This window comes from Pleurodeles waltl, chromosome 7, assembly GCF_031143425.1.
Source record: "Pleurodeles waltl isolate 20211129_DDA chromosome 7, aPleWal1.hap1.20221129, whole genome shotgun sequence".
Taxonomy (NCBI): domain Eukaryota; kingdom Metazoa; phylum Chordata; class Amphibia; order Caudata; family Salamandridae; genus Pleurodeles; species Pleurodeles waltl.
The window spans coordinates 614,748,637-614,766,707 of NC_090446.1; positions in this window are offsets into that span (position 1 = coordinate 614,748,637).

An 18,071-nucleotide genomic window follows, 5' to 3' on the forward strand; every position below is an offset into this window, starting at 1 on the left:
TCCACACCACCAACAGAAGAGGCCCACAGTGACAACAGCACTTCTGTCCAGCTGGATCTAGATGACCAGCCCGGCCCATCGGGGACCTCAGGACATTTGGTTCCCATCACACAGTCACAGGCCACTAAAGAGCTTCCACCCTCTGGAAACACCAGCACAGCACCCACCCAGCGGGCCCATACCTCTGTCCCCAGGACACATCAATCAGCAGTGTGTCCACCACTACAGGGAACCCAGGATAACCCACCACCCCAACAACAACAGGGACCTGGGGGCAGTGGCAGTTGGCACACGGTCCAGGGGACGGAGGCCCAGGGACACAGGGGAACTGGGAGGGCTGCTGTGCGACAGGGGGAGGACAGGCCAAGGGAACCCACTCTCCACGAGGCCCTCTCCAACATCATGGGAGCCTACCACCACTCCCAGGAGACGATGGCAACGGTACTGGCCAAGTTTCAGGAGACCCAGCGCCTGCAGGAGGAACAGTATTTGGGCTTCAGGGAGGAACTCAGAACCATCAATTCCACCCTGGGCACCATCGTAGGGGTGCTGAAGAAAGTACTCAACACCAGGAGGGACACTGTGGCACAACAAGGGGCCCCTGACACTAGCATGGACGATGAACTGCCCACCACCTCCGCCGGCGCTAGTGGACAGGAGGCACCTCCACAGGGCCACCACACCAGCACCCCACCCCCTGCAGAGGGAGAACCATCCCGCAAATAGTCCCTGAGATCCAGGACAAAGACAGAGAACGATGCCAAGACCCCCGCCAAGAAATGAGACCACCCTGAATGTCATCCTTCTGTCCCACTTTGTCACCCTGTCCATCCTCAAACTGCCCCAGCTCCACTTCCTATGCCCATTTGGGCAATGCACCTGTGAGACTAATAGACTGGACTCTGCCATGGACATTCCTCCACCATCACCCCTCACCATTTTGCAACCCCCTCCAATATTGAGCACTTAAATAAACACCCTTGAAGCACAAAACAATCTGGAGTCAGTCTGTGATTTTGAAATAGTGTCTTAGTAATTATCGTGGCAAAAACCTCTTTCAATTGTAATTTCAACATACCTATGTCAGACAGCTGTAGTCCATGAGGAATCAAAGCAGATGTCACACAGTGGGACCCACATCTATGAAATCGTAAGGGAAAGTGACAACTCAGTGACCATACACTGGGTGAAAACGACAGACAGTAGAGAGGTAGTAGTGTTAAAGTACATGTAGTAGGCAGGTTTGTATTCTTACCTGTGTCTCACTGGAAATATTGCAGGATCACAGAGTCCCTGTTGTCCAAGTCTTCTTCTTCTGCTTCCTCGTCTTCACTGTCCACAGGCTCCACACCTGCAACAACACCGCCATCTGGACCATCCTCCTGCAGAAAAGGCACCTGTAGTCGCAAAGCCAAGTTGTGAAGCATTCAGCAGGTCACGATGATCTGGCACACCTTCTTTGGTGAGTAGAATAGGGATCCACCTGTCCACCTGCCGAAGGTCCGCTTGATTATCCGCCGTGTTCGCCCATGGGCCTCATTGTAGCGTTCCTCTGTCCTTGTCCTGGGATTCCTCACTGGGGTCAGTAGCCATGACAGGTTGGGGTAACCAGAGTCACCTGCAAATGGCGAGGGACAACTGTAAGACACACACTAATCTGTAGGGATATCCCCAGACCCAGACAACCATTCCCACTGTTTTGCTTCCAGGTGCTCACCTAATAGCCACACACGGTTCCTCTGGAGTTGACCCATCACATAAGGGATGCTGCTATTCCGCAGGATGTAGGCGTCATGCACTAAGCCAGGGAACTTGGCATTCACATGGGAGATGTACTGGTCTGCCAAACATACCATCTGTACATTCATGGAATGATAACTCTTCTGGTTTCTGTACACCTGTTCACTCCTGCGGGGTGGGACCAAAGCCACATGTGTCCCATCAATGGCACCTATGATGTTGGGGATATGTCCCAGGGCATAGAAATCACCTTTCACTGTAGGCAAATCCTCAACCTGAGGGAAAACGATGTAGCTCTGCATGTGTTTCAGCAGGGCAGACAACACTCTGGACAACACGTTGGAAAACATAGGCTGGGACATCCCTGATGCAATGGCCACTGTTGTTTGAAATGACCCACTTGCAAGGAAATGGAGCACTGACAGCACCTGCACTTGAGGGGGGATTCCTGTGGGATGGCGGATAGCTGACATCAGGTCTGGCTCCAGCTGGGTACATAGTTCCTGGATTATGGCACAGTCAAGCCTGTATGTGATGATCACATGTCTTTCCTCCATTGTCGACAGGTCCACCAGCGGTCTGTACACCGGAGGATGCCGCCATCTCCTCACATGTCCCAGCGGACGGTGCCTATGAAGGACAACAGCGAGCACAGAGTCAACCAATTCAGAGGTACGTAGCCACAGCTTACACAGAGCACGAATCCTAATCCGAAAAGTGGCCTGTATGTGTGTTGAGTCTAGGCCTAGGTATGTGTGACGCAGTAAAAAATTAAGCCATGTGGGCCCCTGAAATGGCAGCTGCCTGACCTCTAAAGTGGGACAGTGAAATGTGAGGTAACTGCGCTGGCGTTGTACACCGTCGCGGTAGGCAGTCGAAGACCGTGGCGCAATGCTGCATTGGTTAACATTGGACCCTATAGGTCCCAGCAGCCAATGACGATGTACGCCGGTGGTGACAGTACGCACCGCCGTGGACGTGACCGCCATTTTCTATCTGTTCAATCACTCGATACCTGATCTTCGACAGGAGAGGACCTACACTGCAAGTGCTGCTGTGACCTCGGTCTGGAAGAGACAATGGCTCGAGTGTCTGGGGAAAGGGCCCCTGCCTTCACATCGGAGGAGTTGGAGAAACTCGTGGAGCCTCGTAGTGCAGGGGGCTTCGGTGTCTGTCGTGTCCACCAACGGTAGCGGTAATGCATGCACTCAACATGTCTTTCTTCTGTCGTCGCCCCACTTTTTGTGGTCTCCCTGTTCTTGTGTGCATTAGCATCATCAGGCGGAGGAGCAGTGGCACCGGAGCACGAGGGAGCTGCATCCCACATGGCCATGGAGGGCCACACTACGGACTCGGAGTTCACCAGTGGGACAGAGGGCGAGGGGAGCTCTACAGCGGGGACAGGAGCTGACACCAGCGACACAGACTCGTCCTCTGATGGGAGCTCCCTTGTGGTGGCGGCAACATCTGTGCCCCCCCCCATCTACAGGTACAGCCGCCACCGCCCTACCAGCACAGCACTCCGAGCAGCCCCTCAGCCTCTGCACCGTGCACGCTCACCCGGGAGGGTGGGCATCACCTTCGCCCCAAGCACCTCAGGCCCTGCCCCAGTCACCCCTGCTGCCCTCAGTGAGGAGGCCATTGACCTCCTCAGGCCCCTCACTGTTGGGCAGTCTACCATTTTGAATGCCATCCAGGGTGTAGAAAGGCAGTTGCAACAAACAAATGCATTCCTGGAGGGCATTCTTTTCAGACTCTGGCCTCAGCACTGATGGCAACCATTGTCCCTGTCTTTAGCCTCCCCCCTCCAACTTCCTCCACCCAGACCCAATCCCCTGTACCCCAGCCTATCCCAAGCACACCTTCAGACCAGCATGCACACACGTCAACACACAAGGGAAGCTCTGGCAAACATAAGCACCACACATCCCACAGGCACTCACGCAAGCATCACACATATGCAGACACACCAACATCCAATGCCTCCATTGTGTCCCCCTCCTCCTCATCTCCCTCCTCCCTCCCAGTCTCGTCTACACTCACACCTGCATGCACTACAGCCACTACTTCCATCACCAGCACACCCACCACCACACCCTGCTCACGTGCAGTCACCACCCCCACTACCATTCACATGTCCCCTGTGTCCTCTCCCAGTGTGTCTGTGACGCCACCTCCCAAGATACACAAATGCAGGCTCACACCCACCCAAAAGCCATCCACCTCACGACAGCCTCCAGCGCATGCACCTTCACCCAAAGTCACCAAACGAACACCTCCTACAACCACAACCTCTTCTCCCCTCCCAAACCCCCTCCAGCTACCCGTCCCTGTGTCTTCAAAAAACATTTTCTGTCCAACCTTGACTCTTTCCCACACCTCCCCCACCCCGTCCGTCTCCTAGGGCCCGACTCTCCAGGTCCCAACCTAGCACCTCAGCCACAACATCTCCGGGACCAGTGGTGCCTGTAGTCACCGGAATCTGGAGTGCACCGGCCACCAGGGCAGCCAGTGTGGCACGGAGCCACAGCAGGGACAGTCAAGACTGTCATCCACTACCTCTGTCCTTACCAGGATGAAGCACTCTGGGCACCATGCCCCCTCCAGTACCAGTGGAGACTGTCATCCACTACCTCTGTCCTTAGCAGGATGAAGCACTCTGGGCACAGAGCCCCCTCCAGAACCAGTGGAGACTGTGATCCACTACCTCTGTCCTTAGCAGGATGAAGCACGCTGGGCACCACGCTCCCTCCAGAACCAGTGGAGACTGTAATCCACTACCTCTGTACTTAGCAGGATGAAGGTCTCTGGGCACAAGGCCCCCTCCAGAACCAGTGGAGACTGTCATCCACTACCTCTGTCCTTAGCAGGATGAAGCACTCTGGGCACAAGGCCCCCTCCAGAACCAGTGGAGAGATACATCCACTTGATAGACTGTGGCTTAGCACTCCCCAGGATGGAGCAGTGGGCAACCCACCCACTGTAGAGACTTGAGAGACTGCGGCTTTGCACTCCCCAGGATATGGCAGTGGGCAACCCACCCACTGTAGAGACTTGAGAGACTGCGGCTTTGCACTCCCCAGGATATGGCAGTGGGCAACCCACCCACTGTAGAGACTTGAGAGACTGCGGCTTTGCACTCCCTAGGATATGGCAGTGGGCAACCCACCCACTGTATAGACTTGAGAGACTGTGGCTTTGCACTCCCCTGGATATGGCAGTGGGCAACCCACCCACTGTAGAGAGTTGAGAGCCAGTGGCTTTGCACTCACCAGGATTGAACAGTGGGCAACCCACCCACTGTAGACTTGAGAGACTGTAGCTTTGCACTCCCCAGGATGAAACAGTGGGCAACCCACCCACTGTAGAGACTTGAGAGCCAGTGGCTTTGCACTCACCAGGATTGAACAGTGGGCAACCCACCCACTGTAGAGACTTGAGAGACTGTAGCTTTGCACTCCCCAGGATGAAACAGTGGGCAAACCACCCACTGTAGAGACTTGAGAGACTGTGGCTTAGCACTCCCCAGGATTGAACAGTGGGCATGTGGCCCTCTCGTGGATTTGGCGTTGTGCACTCAACCGGCTGAGGTGCTCCCCCTTTCCCTCCCCCTGAGGTGCCTGTTTTCTTGCTCTCTGATGCCCCTGCAGTGTTCCCTCTGTCATGATCGGAGATCTTGTGTGGGCCTCACCCATAACGTGTGGGCCCAGTGTTCCACGGACTTCATTGGAGCACTACCTGGACTACAAAGCTTAGTGTATAATTTTTTTATGGTGTATATACATATTTTTGCGTACTGCATTTTAATCTATTACAATGGTTACACTCACTTCCTTTTGTCTTTGCATTCTTCCGGGGGGGGTGGGTGTAACTGTGATGTATCATTCTGTATTAGTGTGTGTGTGTGTTGTAGTGGGTGGGGGTGTTGCATGTGTGTCCCCCTGTTTTTTCCCTTCCCCCTCCCCTGTGTCGTAGGTTCAGTACTCAAAGTGGTCTTCGCCGCCGGCGTTTGTGCTTCTGGTAGAGGAGCAAGTAGATGAGGGCTGGCAGGATGTGCAGCTCTGGTTCTATGGCGTCCGGATTCCTCGTGGGGTGTGTAGAGGTGAGCGTTTTCCCTTCGCAGTCCTATTTCCGCCGTGTTTTTATCCGCCGTGAATCCGCCCCAGAAAAGGTGGCGGATTGGTAGGTTGTGATACTGTGGGCCTTACTTTGTCTTCCGCCTGTCTGTTGGCTGTGACCGCCAAGCTGTTTGTCTGTTCCGCCGTGGCGGTCAGAGTGTTAAAATGGCTGTCTTTCTTGGCCATTTCCGCCATGGTCGTAATTCCAATTGTTTTACCTCCAGCCTGTTGGCGGTCTTACCGCCGCTTTAACACCGTCCGCCAGGGTTGTAATGACCACCAAAGTTCTTAGACCATTCTAATTCTTATAGCCAACTCTAGTTGCATAATTCATTTGATTAAAATTCAAGTTCTTACAGTTCCTGAAAGAGCAGTGTGCCAACTTAAATTATCCCACATACAGTTCTGATTAGACTCTGATCCCTGCGATCTCCTAAGTGCAATTTCCCAATTTGGAATGCGCCACGTTTTATTTCTTGCCTTGTTATGAAAGCGAGGTTATCTAAAATACCATCAACCAATGCAATTTTAGAATAATCAAGCTCTTCTTTCCTTTTACTTCCTCCATATTTCAAGTTCTTATAGTTTCATAAAGTGCAACATGCCAACCAATTTATCCCCGATACAGCTCTAAAAGAGCTCCATTCCTTACTTTATCATAAAGTGTTTTTTTTTTCAATATAAAGTGCTCTCCATTTTATTTCTTGCCTTCACCTAGCATGGCAAATTTTCTAAAATACCATCAACCAATATAATAATAATCAATTATAGTATTTAAAACTCTACATTTCACAATATACCCTACCTTCTATCAACCCCTATAAATCTGAATATTTCCCTTCTTAAGTCATTTAGAAATAGGTCCGATGCACAAGTTACATTTGAAAATCTCATATCAATAAGTAGCCTAAGCGCTTGGTCCCGATTAGTTATATTATATTCCTTAAAAATTGGTTTAAAAAACTTCCTGCGCACTCCTAAAAACCATTGACAATCCACAAGTAAGTGTTGCACAGTATATTTCTGTTGTAAGCCGCAAGTGCATAGACCCTGGCTATCCTTAAGAAATGCTTTTGCTTTGGGATCCATATATCCAGGGTTCAGCCCAATTCGGAACTGTAACACTAAATTTCTTAATCTTGAATTAGGTAGAGCCTCTATATACGGGACGTTTTCTGGATTCCTCCATCTAGCTATCATAGCCTGGGTTGAAATTCTACTTTCTAAGTACTTCAGGTCTAATTCTCTTGCTCTTTCCTTCACTATTATTCTTAAATTGTACTTCGAGATTTGCGCACCACACCATTGGTTATCAGGTAAACCTAGGAGGACGCAGATCTTTTTTAACCGTCCTCTCACTTGTGATGCTCAATGTAACTCACTTATTATTATTTCTTTCTTACACAGTCTCGCGATCTTACAGAACCCTTCATCTGTTATGCTTAACCAGAACTTCAGTGCGGCTCGTAGGCCCAGATAAGTCCACGCCGTCATTTGACATTCGGCTCTTATGGCTTGTAACATACTCGAGGGGGGACAGTGAAAGCATGCGCTTTACGCAAATGCTTTCTTCTATTTCCCAATTTAGCTTCCCCGAGAAAGTTAGAACTTCCACCTCATATTGAAATTGGGGGCGAACCATAGCATTAAAAGCAGAGATAACCGGCTGGAGAGAAGGACCTCCATATTTACTATTGAATTGTTTTAATCACCAGACTGAAGATAAGGCTTTCTTTTTTAAGGTTTCAGTATGAACTTTCCATCTTAAATGTGAGTCGAACCATATGCCCAGATATTTATACTCTTTTACCTTCTCTATTTTTTTCTCCCCCTAGTGTGTAATTAAATGCGCTTTTCTCTTTCCCTATTGACATTATTTTCGTTTTCTCCATATTTACTACCAATTTTTTCCTTTGACAGTAGGAATAAAACATCTCTAACTTCCTTTGTAGCCCTAACTCTGTCATATCCATTATCACTAAATCATCAGCATATAGTAGGCAAGAAACATGCACACCATCCATTTTTGGGCTTAGCCCATTAGCCTTCCGTAACAACCCTGGCAGGTCTGCCAAGAATAATGAGAATAAAATTGGGGCCAACACACAACCTTGACTTCCTCGCAGTTCAACTGATTTTTTTGCTGAGGCCCACAGACTGAAGCAGTGGGCAATTGTCGATTGCCCTTCCTTGAAACCACCTTGCTCTGCTGGTATCAAATCTTTATCATCTGCCCATTCTTTTATTAACCCCAGCAATAGCTTTGTGACACCTTTTCCCCTACGTCTAATAAACTTATCAGCCGATAGTTTTTTGGATGAGTTGGATCCTCCTTTTTGTAAAATCGGTCTTATCATGGCACCCTTCCAACTCTCTGGAAAACGGCCATGATCAAGGATTTTACAAAACGTAACATTGAAGAATTTTGTCCACCAATCAATATTCTTTTTTATTATTATTGCTGGGAGGTTATCTGGGCCTGCTGCTTTAGTTAATTTCAAAGCTGCAATAATTTATTTTATTTTCTGTGGGACAAAAGCTAATCTTATCTTCTCAACAAGCTTCCTGGAAATACCATAGCCTTCTTCATCCTCGGTACCTTTATATACAGAAGACAAATATTTATACCAGTCTTCTTCACCAACCAAACACCGCATAGCTCCTACCTTTTTCCCCTCCCTTACCAACTGCCAAAAACCCCAAATATTCTGTGTTTTTATCACCTCCATCATTACATCCCAATTTTTTAAACATGTTCTCGTTTCCTCTGTCTTATCAGCATCTTATAATCCTGTTTTGCTTGACAAAGCTTCTCTTCTTTAACAACGGAGGGTCTTTTCTTATAATCCCTTAGTAATCTTCGCATCATTTGCTTTCTACGTCTACATTCCTGATTAAACCATATTTTATTATTATTAATCATATATGGTTCTCCCTTCCTCTTTCCCTCTTGAGGTATTTTTAATTTACTTTTAAGGCAATTGACCATTAACGCAATACCCTTATTATAGCCCTTGAACATGTCATTTGGGTCTTCTTCCATTTTAAGGATGGGATAGTTTACAATCAAATTATTAGGTACTTCTAGACTGCTATCTGTTAGTCGGGTCCTTACCCTACGAGGGTACTCAACCAACGCTATCAGTGCCTTTTCTCTTTCTTTTTGAAATTTATCGGCTAAGCGTATTGTTATTTGGAGCGGCCAATGATCACTGCCCTCTGTATGCCCAAGCTCAAAATGTTGCACTTCTCCAAAGAACCAGGGGCCAGATGTAGCAAGCAGTTTTTCCCATTCTGTGTCTATGGAAAAATGTGTTTGTACATATGGCCCTAAGTATTTACAAAAGCATAGTCAATAGGGCATTCCTGATTACCTGTTCGAAAGGTCTTTTTGGCTGGACGGTCGTTCTTCATACGCCCATTTAGGCAAAACATGCCCAAGGATCCTAATGTTCTTGCTAAGGACAAATCACGAGTGGAACATTCTACGTTTGGAAAGATACTTCTAGGGATTTGTGCTGCTGCCAGTAGCTCCTTATATAAATTGTCACTGCCATTAGGGTCAAGTTTATGATTAAAGTCTCCCACCATTAAACTCAGACAGCCTGCGTTACCGGTGCATAATAGTTCCAGATCTTCCTCGAACAGTCCACGCTGTATATTATAATCAAACACATTCCCCAGTTGTATATAAACATTGAGTATCAGAAGCTGTTTAGAGCCACCTATTACATTGTAGAGATCTACCTGGCCTGCCAATAGCCAATGACATTTAGGTTTTATTTCTGTGAACTTATTCGCAATTCTGGTAGAGGCTAGGGTTATTAGTCCCCCTGATGCGCATCCTGGCCCTTGCCGAGTTGCTCCCCTAAACAGCCCCATGAAACCATCTACTGGTTCTGGATCATCGCACAGCCAAGTTTCTTGGGAACACATTACATCATACTCTTCAAGCTCTTCTTTAAACCGCTCTTGTTTTAAATGTTTATTATAGCCTCCCAGATTCCAGGATAAAACCAAATGGCTGTGCGCGGGACTTAATTCCTTGTCCACATCACTCAACTCACCCCTACTATACTCATCACGGGGATTTACAAAGGGTTCAAAGCAATTCCTCCATTGTGGGTCGTTACATTCTGAAACTACAGTTACACTTAAACTACCATTGTTTCCATCCACATGCCTACTGCGATTTTTATTATAAGACAGATTACATTGAACATACCTGCATGGCACCTAAGGGCACGCCTATCGTGTATCACGTCTTTTGTCGCGTTTCCCTGCAATACTCTTATACCCTCTTTCATCAGCTCCGCCTCTGCTTGTAATACCACTCGCCTAATGTAGTCAGAATAAAAAAGTGCTTTAGTCACCTCTTCCCCCTCCGGGCTTAATATAAATCCTATTTGTTTTATATAATCTGACTCGATTTCACATAGGCTTGGGCATGAGGCCATAACTTCTAACAGACGGGAACGATTTAATGGTTTTAACTTCGTTAGGCGTTTCCTCCCAGTTTCTCTTCTCCAAGGCGCCAAATATATCCACCGTCCTTTACTCCCACTAAAACTTTCATGCTCTTTCTTGTTCACGGTGCCTATAGATGAAAATAAGACCCCACTCTTCACTGGGCAGGTTGTGTTAACTACTTCTCTACACCCCCTCCTTCTTTCTGAGCTCTTAATAATATTCTCTCCCCCAGAACCACTACTTTGCTCTCTTGATTCTTCTACTACTTCCATATCCACTTCCACTCCTTGTCTGCCCTTCTTTCTTTCCCCTCGCCAGCTAACTTCTTTGTTGGATATACTAGGCACTATTTGTAGCGTGACCCCTTGCTTTGGGGATGCGGCTTCCATACCTTGATCGCGGCTTGGCCTGACTAGGCCTGGCCTTGAGAAGTTGTCCAGATCTACCTGCACTAACTGCTCTTTCCTCCTTCCTGCTGTTTTACACCCAGCATTACCTTGCTTACTTTTCTTCCTAAATTTCGGTTGATACGGTGGCCTATACCGACCATTACCCTTTCTCCTCCATCTATGATTCCTCTTTATCACTAACATTGGATATTTGGAAACATATACTGGAGGGTCATTTAATGCCTGTAATGTCTGAGCTATGGCTATTTCCCCTCCTTCGTTATTTTGTTCGGGGGTATCAAGGGTATCTGTTTCTTGGTCCCTCTTTTCCGAAATAGGTCGTACTAAAGCAGGCATACTACCATTAATACATTTCAACTCCTCAGTAATCCCTTGTAATTGACTCCTATGAGATTTCCCCAAACTATTGTTTGCCGTCAGTACCTCTAGTATCGCTTGCAGGGTCTTTTGCATTAGGAACATTACATCTAATAGTGACTCAGCGGGTACGGCGGTGGTATCTAACGCAAATACAGACTGTCTACCCAGAGGTGAAGACGGCAAAATTACATCCAATTTACTCCCCTCTCCGACAGGCCCCCCCACCACTTAAGTGATCCTCCCTCTCATCCATTCTCTCAAAGCCAATGCTGGTGCTAATGCTGGATGGGGGTCCCTCTTCTAATCTTATACTATCCATAACAAGCGGCGGGGGCATGGGGACGAGGATTGCCTGGGCTCAAGTGAGACCTTAGGCCCATCTACCTCTTCAAACCCCTCCCCTAGGAACAAGTCCTCTATCTGCGATGAGTCTGAAGCTTGAAAATCATTTCTCATAGGACAGCCTATTTCACTCTGATTGGAATACAACATGATATTACCCTCTGACGCTTGTGACATATGGTGCGTTTTTCTAAAGTACTTCCCAACAAACTCTCTGATTGATACCCCCAGAGGGGTCCCTGAGGGTTTTTCACCACTGTCCCCCTTGTCTCTAAAATGGTCCTCCTGGTCCAGCAACTAGGGTATATTTCCTCCGCTGCCTCCAGAGCCTTCTTCACAATTTCCATATGGTGTCTCCGAATGCTGGTGTCCCCCCAATGTTTCCTTTGTTTTAAAACCTAACTTTGGCCCCTTCTTTGTGCCACATACTCCGGTTTAACTCACCGGCATTCTGAGCACTGAACGCTAGGTACTGTATCCAGAAGATAGTAAATAAACAGTAAATAAATACATTTCCACAATGATCCAAAATTCACCACACTATAATAACACGAAGTTCCACTTTCGCTTCCACTTTACTCCTTGCAACAACTTCAGCAGCTCGTGAGATCGTTAAGTCCGTCCGCGGAGGAGTAGAAGGGTGAGACACAGGGTGAGTGAGGAAGAGACTGGCAGCTTTCCTTGAACACAAGCTGCCACAGCCTCTGCTTGAGGGTAACACGGGGGTAGCTTACGCCAAACGCACCGTATGTACTTATACACTCTCCCTCCCACCTAAACCAATGCCTTCTACCGTGGTTCTGGTTCTAGTTCAGCTCAAATCCAGTACGAGTTCTGTTCTGCTTGACTGCTGCTTGACTGCTGCACCCTGCGATCTAAAACTGTGCTTTCCACTGTGCTCCGCCCGGGTGTTTGAGGTGGAGAACAGCACTTCACTGTTATTTGATATATATACTTCCTGTCAGTATCCTTGGGTGTCCTGGCTCCTTAGCTCTGTCTCTCTCCCTCCTCGGCGGGGATACTCCCTCTCTCCTCCCCTCGCGACAGGGGAGAGATATGGCGCCGAGAGAGGCAACAGGGTCTCCGAGCGACGGGCGGGGGAACAGGGGTGCGCAGCACTGGGGGACCAAGGGGACGCTGCGCCCCAAGCCCGGAGCTTAATACCTTGCTTCCGGGCGTCAGGGAGGTCTCCGGGTGCCAAGGTGCCATATAGAGGGCGCTCCGAACCTCAGGGGGTCGGGCTTGCCTCACCCCCCTCTCCGCAGATTACAGTCCTTCTGAGTCCTTCTGAGCGCCTGCTGGCTACGCACAGGCCACAGGCCTCAAAAACAATTCTCAGTCACACCAAAGTCTCTCCTATGCCACTGGCCCGGCACCACACAGCCGATGGGAGGGCACACCTACCACTGGGCTGTTGGATGCTGTAATTTTGCCAGGCAGTCAAAGTGTCCCACGAGCAGGGATTGAGCGCTAAGGACAACAAGCAAATGCGCCGGTCGAGGCGCCTTCCAGCCGTCCCTGCATACGTGCCTCTCACCTCCTCCCCGCTCAGCCGGCTCGCATCCTCGCATTCTTGAACACACTCCTCACCGTGAGCCACCCGGCCCTCTGACGCCCAGCGTCCGACGTCCGTTTTCCGTCTCAATGTGGTTAATGAGCCATAGTTTGGCATACAAATGTGTTTTTTAAATCTTTTTGTAGCTATTCGTTGTTCTCAGTACTCTGAGAAAGAGGAGCACATTTTCCTGTAAATTTTGTTGCCACTATTAGTTTTTGCCTATGTAAACTAAGCCTTTTTGACATTTGGGTCAGTTTTTACTTATAGATTCCATTTGTTGTGAAAAAATGCACGAAGACATGTCAATTTTTTTCCTTTTCTCCTTGCATGTTGGAGACTGTAAATGTACACCCAGGGATTTTGAGTTAGCCAGGAGTAGCCTGGGAGGTCTGCCAAATAGGGCTACGTTTTTGCAAAATGGGGAAAAACTGTCAGTTGAAATTATTTTTTTCTCCAAAATTGACATTCACAAATGGTTTGCTGAATTAAGATCACCCTACCCAGCTGTCAAATAGGCAGAGGAAAAATGGCATCTTTATCATTTTTTTCAACTTTTTTAAGAGATGTCCTGTATTTCTTTATGTTCGACCTACTTGCAAAGTAGGACCACACCAATCTAGATTGTGCTAGGACTCAGCATTCAGATATGCTCTGGGTTAATAGACATACCTGGGTGTGAGCTGGCCCCTGGCCAAAATACTGCAGTTCTCCTCCATTGGAAATGAAAAGAAATGGCATTTTTGCATGTGGGTTTGATGTTTCAAGGGCATTCTTGGCAGGGGCAGCTGCTGGCAAGAAGGGCTGGTGGGGCAGCGTGTGGAGCTGGGGGGTGGCCTGCCACGCTGACTCGCCTCCCTCAGATGGCTCGGTGCCTCTGCCTTACTCTTCTCCCCACCCAATCCAGACACTTCTCTCATGCTGTTTCACAGCATGAGAGAAGTGCCAGGATTAGCCTGAGCAGGCTGAAATGCTGCTCAGTGAGGGAGTGGGAGCTTGGCCTTAGTCTCCACCTGGCGTGAAACGACATGTGCACTTAGGCCCAGATTTACAAGGTTTTTGCACCACCGTAGTGCCAACATATTTAGTGCAAAGATGTCAAAAAAATGTGAGCCCTATTTACAAAGTGGAGCTAGATTTGTCTAGCGCGGTTTCCCTGAACCATCCACAATTTTTTAGCAGCGCCGCTTAACCCTGCGCTGTTTAACAAAAATCGTATGCAGGGTAGGCATTCCCTACTAAAAAAAAAATGGCACTAGCCACCTACTGCCATATTTACAAGCCTGTTGAAAAATTGTGCGCACATTGGAAAAACTGCACAAATACCCAGGAGCGCCAAAATTATAACGCCATGTCAGACCGAGGGTTAAAAATGGTGCAAAGGCACGGGTATAGAAGAAAAACACACATTAAAGCACTCTGACAACCACCAGAGAAAATGGACCTATTAGTGCTCCAGCTAGGCACGAGGAGAAGAAGATAGCGACAACGCCAAGCACTGCCAGCCTCACCATAGGACCCTCCATCACCACTACGCCAACCAGAAAGTCAGCGCAGGAGGCAAGTGCAAATCTATAGCCAACAGATAACCATCCTTGGGTAAAGGGAGGAAACTGTCATCAGATACTACCGGCTGAAGCAAGAGTCCTTTGTGCAGCTGCTTCACCACATCGCACCAGCAATTACTCCCAGGATGCATAGGCCAAACCAACATACCACCCATGACTAAGCTCCTGGCTGTGCTGTACATGCTGGCCTCTAGCAATTTCCAGTCAACTGTGGCAGAAATGGGTGGATTATCCCAGCCCTCCCTCTCAGCCCTACTGCCAAGTGTGTTAGATGCAATCATCCACCTCACTCCTCACCGTATTCTGTTCCTCAACATCCAGCAACTCAGCAGGAGACCAAACAGGGATTTTATGTGGTTGCCAGCTTCCCACATGTGCTGGGTGTCATGCACTGCATGTATGTGATACTTTCCCCTCCTGCCGAAGCTGAAAACCTGTGCAGGAACAGGAAGCACATGCATGCCATTGTGGACCACAAGGGATTATTCCACCATGTGCTGGCCAAGTATCCTGGAAGTGTGCATGATGCCCACATCTTCCTGCATTCTACCGTCAACCAACACGTCCAGGACAGATGATTTGGAAAAGGCCTACTGGTAGGTAAGCAGACAGCTATTGCTTAATACCTCTAACACACAGCACAAACTATACACACACGGCACTCCACAAACATGGATCAACAATCAGCAACACACACACAACATGCATCACAGCAAACGTCCAACACACATCTCCAACATGTAAGGACTACCGTACAATCCCCTAGTGCCACTGGAGTGTAATTGTCAATGATGCTGCTGTATGGAAATTCCTGCTCTGCATTCACAAGGTGGTGTTCAGCAACTCATTTGGCTCTTTAAGTAGCTGTGTCAACATATCTGTATCACATGCATCTCTGCGTATGGAAGGGCCTTACATAGTGCCATGATGTGGGTGTGCGACCACATAATATATTGCATATTGGCATTGGCACACATACAGCAATATGTACACCTGTGGCAAGACCACAAATTAAGTCCACCATAGGTGTGCAAAAAGGAGAAACAGTCCACACTTAAATTGTTTTGAATCTCCCAATGTGTACAAAAGTCTACAGCACACATAGAATTAGCAAAGTTTCCACATTGATACATCATGTGCAATAAAGGAAACATTCATACACATAAGCAATCATCCTGCAATGCAGACACCATAGTATCAAGGTGCTAGGGTGCCCATGTTGCAACTTAGCAGCTGAACAAGTGCCAGCACAGTGGCTTAGAACAGCAATGCTCTATATGTAGTAGTCATGGCACACTGCTATGTCCCAGTGGTGCAGGGTGGGGCTGTAAGACAATTCCTGTAACATCCTGTGCCACCAGGACTACCCGAAAATCCAGAAACATGCCAATATGTACCAAGGTACTATGCCATACTTTGCATGATGCACACACACCCATGTATGTTAGTCAGGAAATATGGAAAATAGCCATTTTGGAAAAGGAAGAGTACCATGCCCAAGTGGTGTGTGGTTTTCAGGCTACACACAGGGCACAACACCTGTCTTATGGCACAGAACACACAGAATAGGATCAAACTCATACCATATGGCTCTTTGGTAGGTCACATGTTACAAGAAAATGAATCTGAAGTGGCGGAGCCACTTTGTGGAGGCCACTCAAAGACTGAACAAGTGTTGTGGCTGAAGTCTGTAAATGTGTGGGAGTCAGCCACCAATCCTGTGTACAATGTAAATGCCACAGCAAATCACACACATCCTTCATGGGTGAACTTTAATACCATTCAAATAACACAATCCCCGTGCCGCTGAGAATGCACACTCAGCTGGAAGGAGTGCCACAACACACCAATATAATCATCTATGCAAACAGGAACACACACAATGTGAGAAGTAAGTCTGTTTCCCTATTTCATGCATCAATACTGTGCCAGGCAAAGTCCAGTCGAAACGATGCACAAGGGTAAGTCTAACACTGTCTCTCCTCTCCCATTGCAGCGGACCAGAGATATGGCTTGCAATCGTGGGTGATGACTCCATTTGCAAACCCACAAATGGACTCTGAGAAGGCATATAATAAGGCACACAAAAAGACCAGGAACGTGGTGGAGTGGATATTTGGCCACTTCAGATGCCTTGATTTATCTGGAGGCAAAATGTTGTACTCACCACTACTTGGGTACAAAATTATAGATGTTTGTGCCATATTGCACAATTCATGTGTGAGGACCAATGTCCCCTTGTAGGAACATGTGGAGGTCCCCAGGAAGGAGGATGAGGACAATGATACCCCATCACATGAAAGAGGACTACGTAATACTGCTGCTGGGGCATGCAGAAGGGCAGTGTTAGTGCAAATTATTTTTCATGAATACTGCCAAAATATAGCAACTATTTACCATTGCTGTAAATAAATCACTTTTCCTCACAACTGTCTTGGAGTAATTTTAGACATTAGTATGCAACAGTAAATCATCCACAAATCTGAAACAATGAGTAGCCCACAACAGTTGGCAGACAAGGACTCATACACTCTAGAAGTCCCAACATACACACACAATGCACTGAAGAAGGAATGTGCAAGTGAAATGTATGCACTGCTATGTGAACATAGTTATTAGATAGCTATACTCATCTCACACAAGTTTGTCAGAATAAAACATGACAGGAGAAAAAAATAAGATCCAGGTGATGAATGCCATCCATAGCTTAGGCAAAGGTAGGATAGCAGTAGGCAGTACCAGCATCAGTGGGTCACTGTGAGCTTTGTGACAAATCAATGTTTGACTGGCACTATCACAGGTGAAAAATACCAGCACACCCCTCAGTGGCAACCACAAGTGTGACAAATAGTGACTGAAATACAGAGGACACAACACCTCAATACCGTGCCCTTTCACACTCAAGTCAGTTGTCCTCCTGCATGGATGTAAACGTATGAGATTTCATGTTCCGAATCCTAGGAAATATGCATGTGGCAGTCAGGACACAGACATATTACCACAGGTATATTGTATTCATATCTGTCAGAAACAATCATATATGCAATCCATACTCATTGTGTATCTGACAAAGGATGTTGGCTGCAGTTGTGTGGGAGTACACATGCTAAACCCACACATTTCAAAGGACATCTGTAAGGAAATGCTTCCTTGGCATGGTTACCCCCTGACATTTTGCCTTGTGTTGATACCAGTTATGATTGAAAGTGTGCTGGGACCGTGCTAACCAGGCCCCAGCACCAGTGTTCTTTCCCTAAACTGTATCTTTGTTTCAACAATTGGCCCAGCCCTGGCACACAGATAAGTCCCTTGAAATGGTACCCCCGGTACCAAGGGCCCTGATGCCAGGGAAGGTCTCTGCGGCCTGCAGCATGTCTTATGCCACCCTGGGGACCCCTCACCCAGCACATGGACACTGCCTCACAGCTTGTGTGTGCTGGTGGGGAGAAAATGACTAAGTTGACATGGCACTCTCCTCAGAGTGCCATGCCCACCTCACACTGCCTGT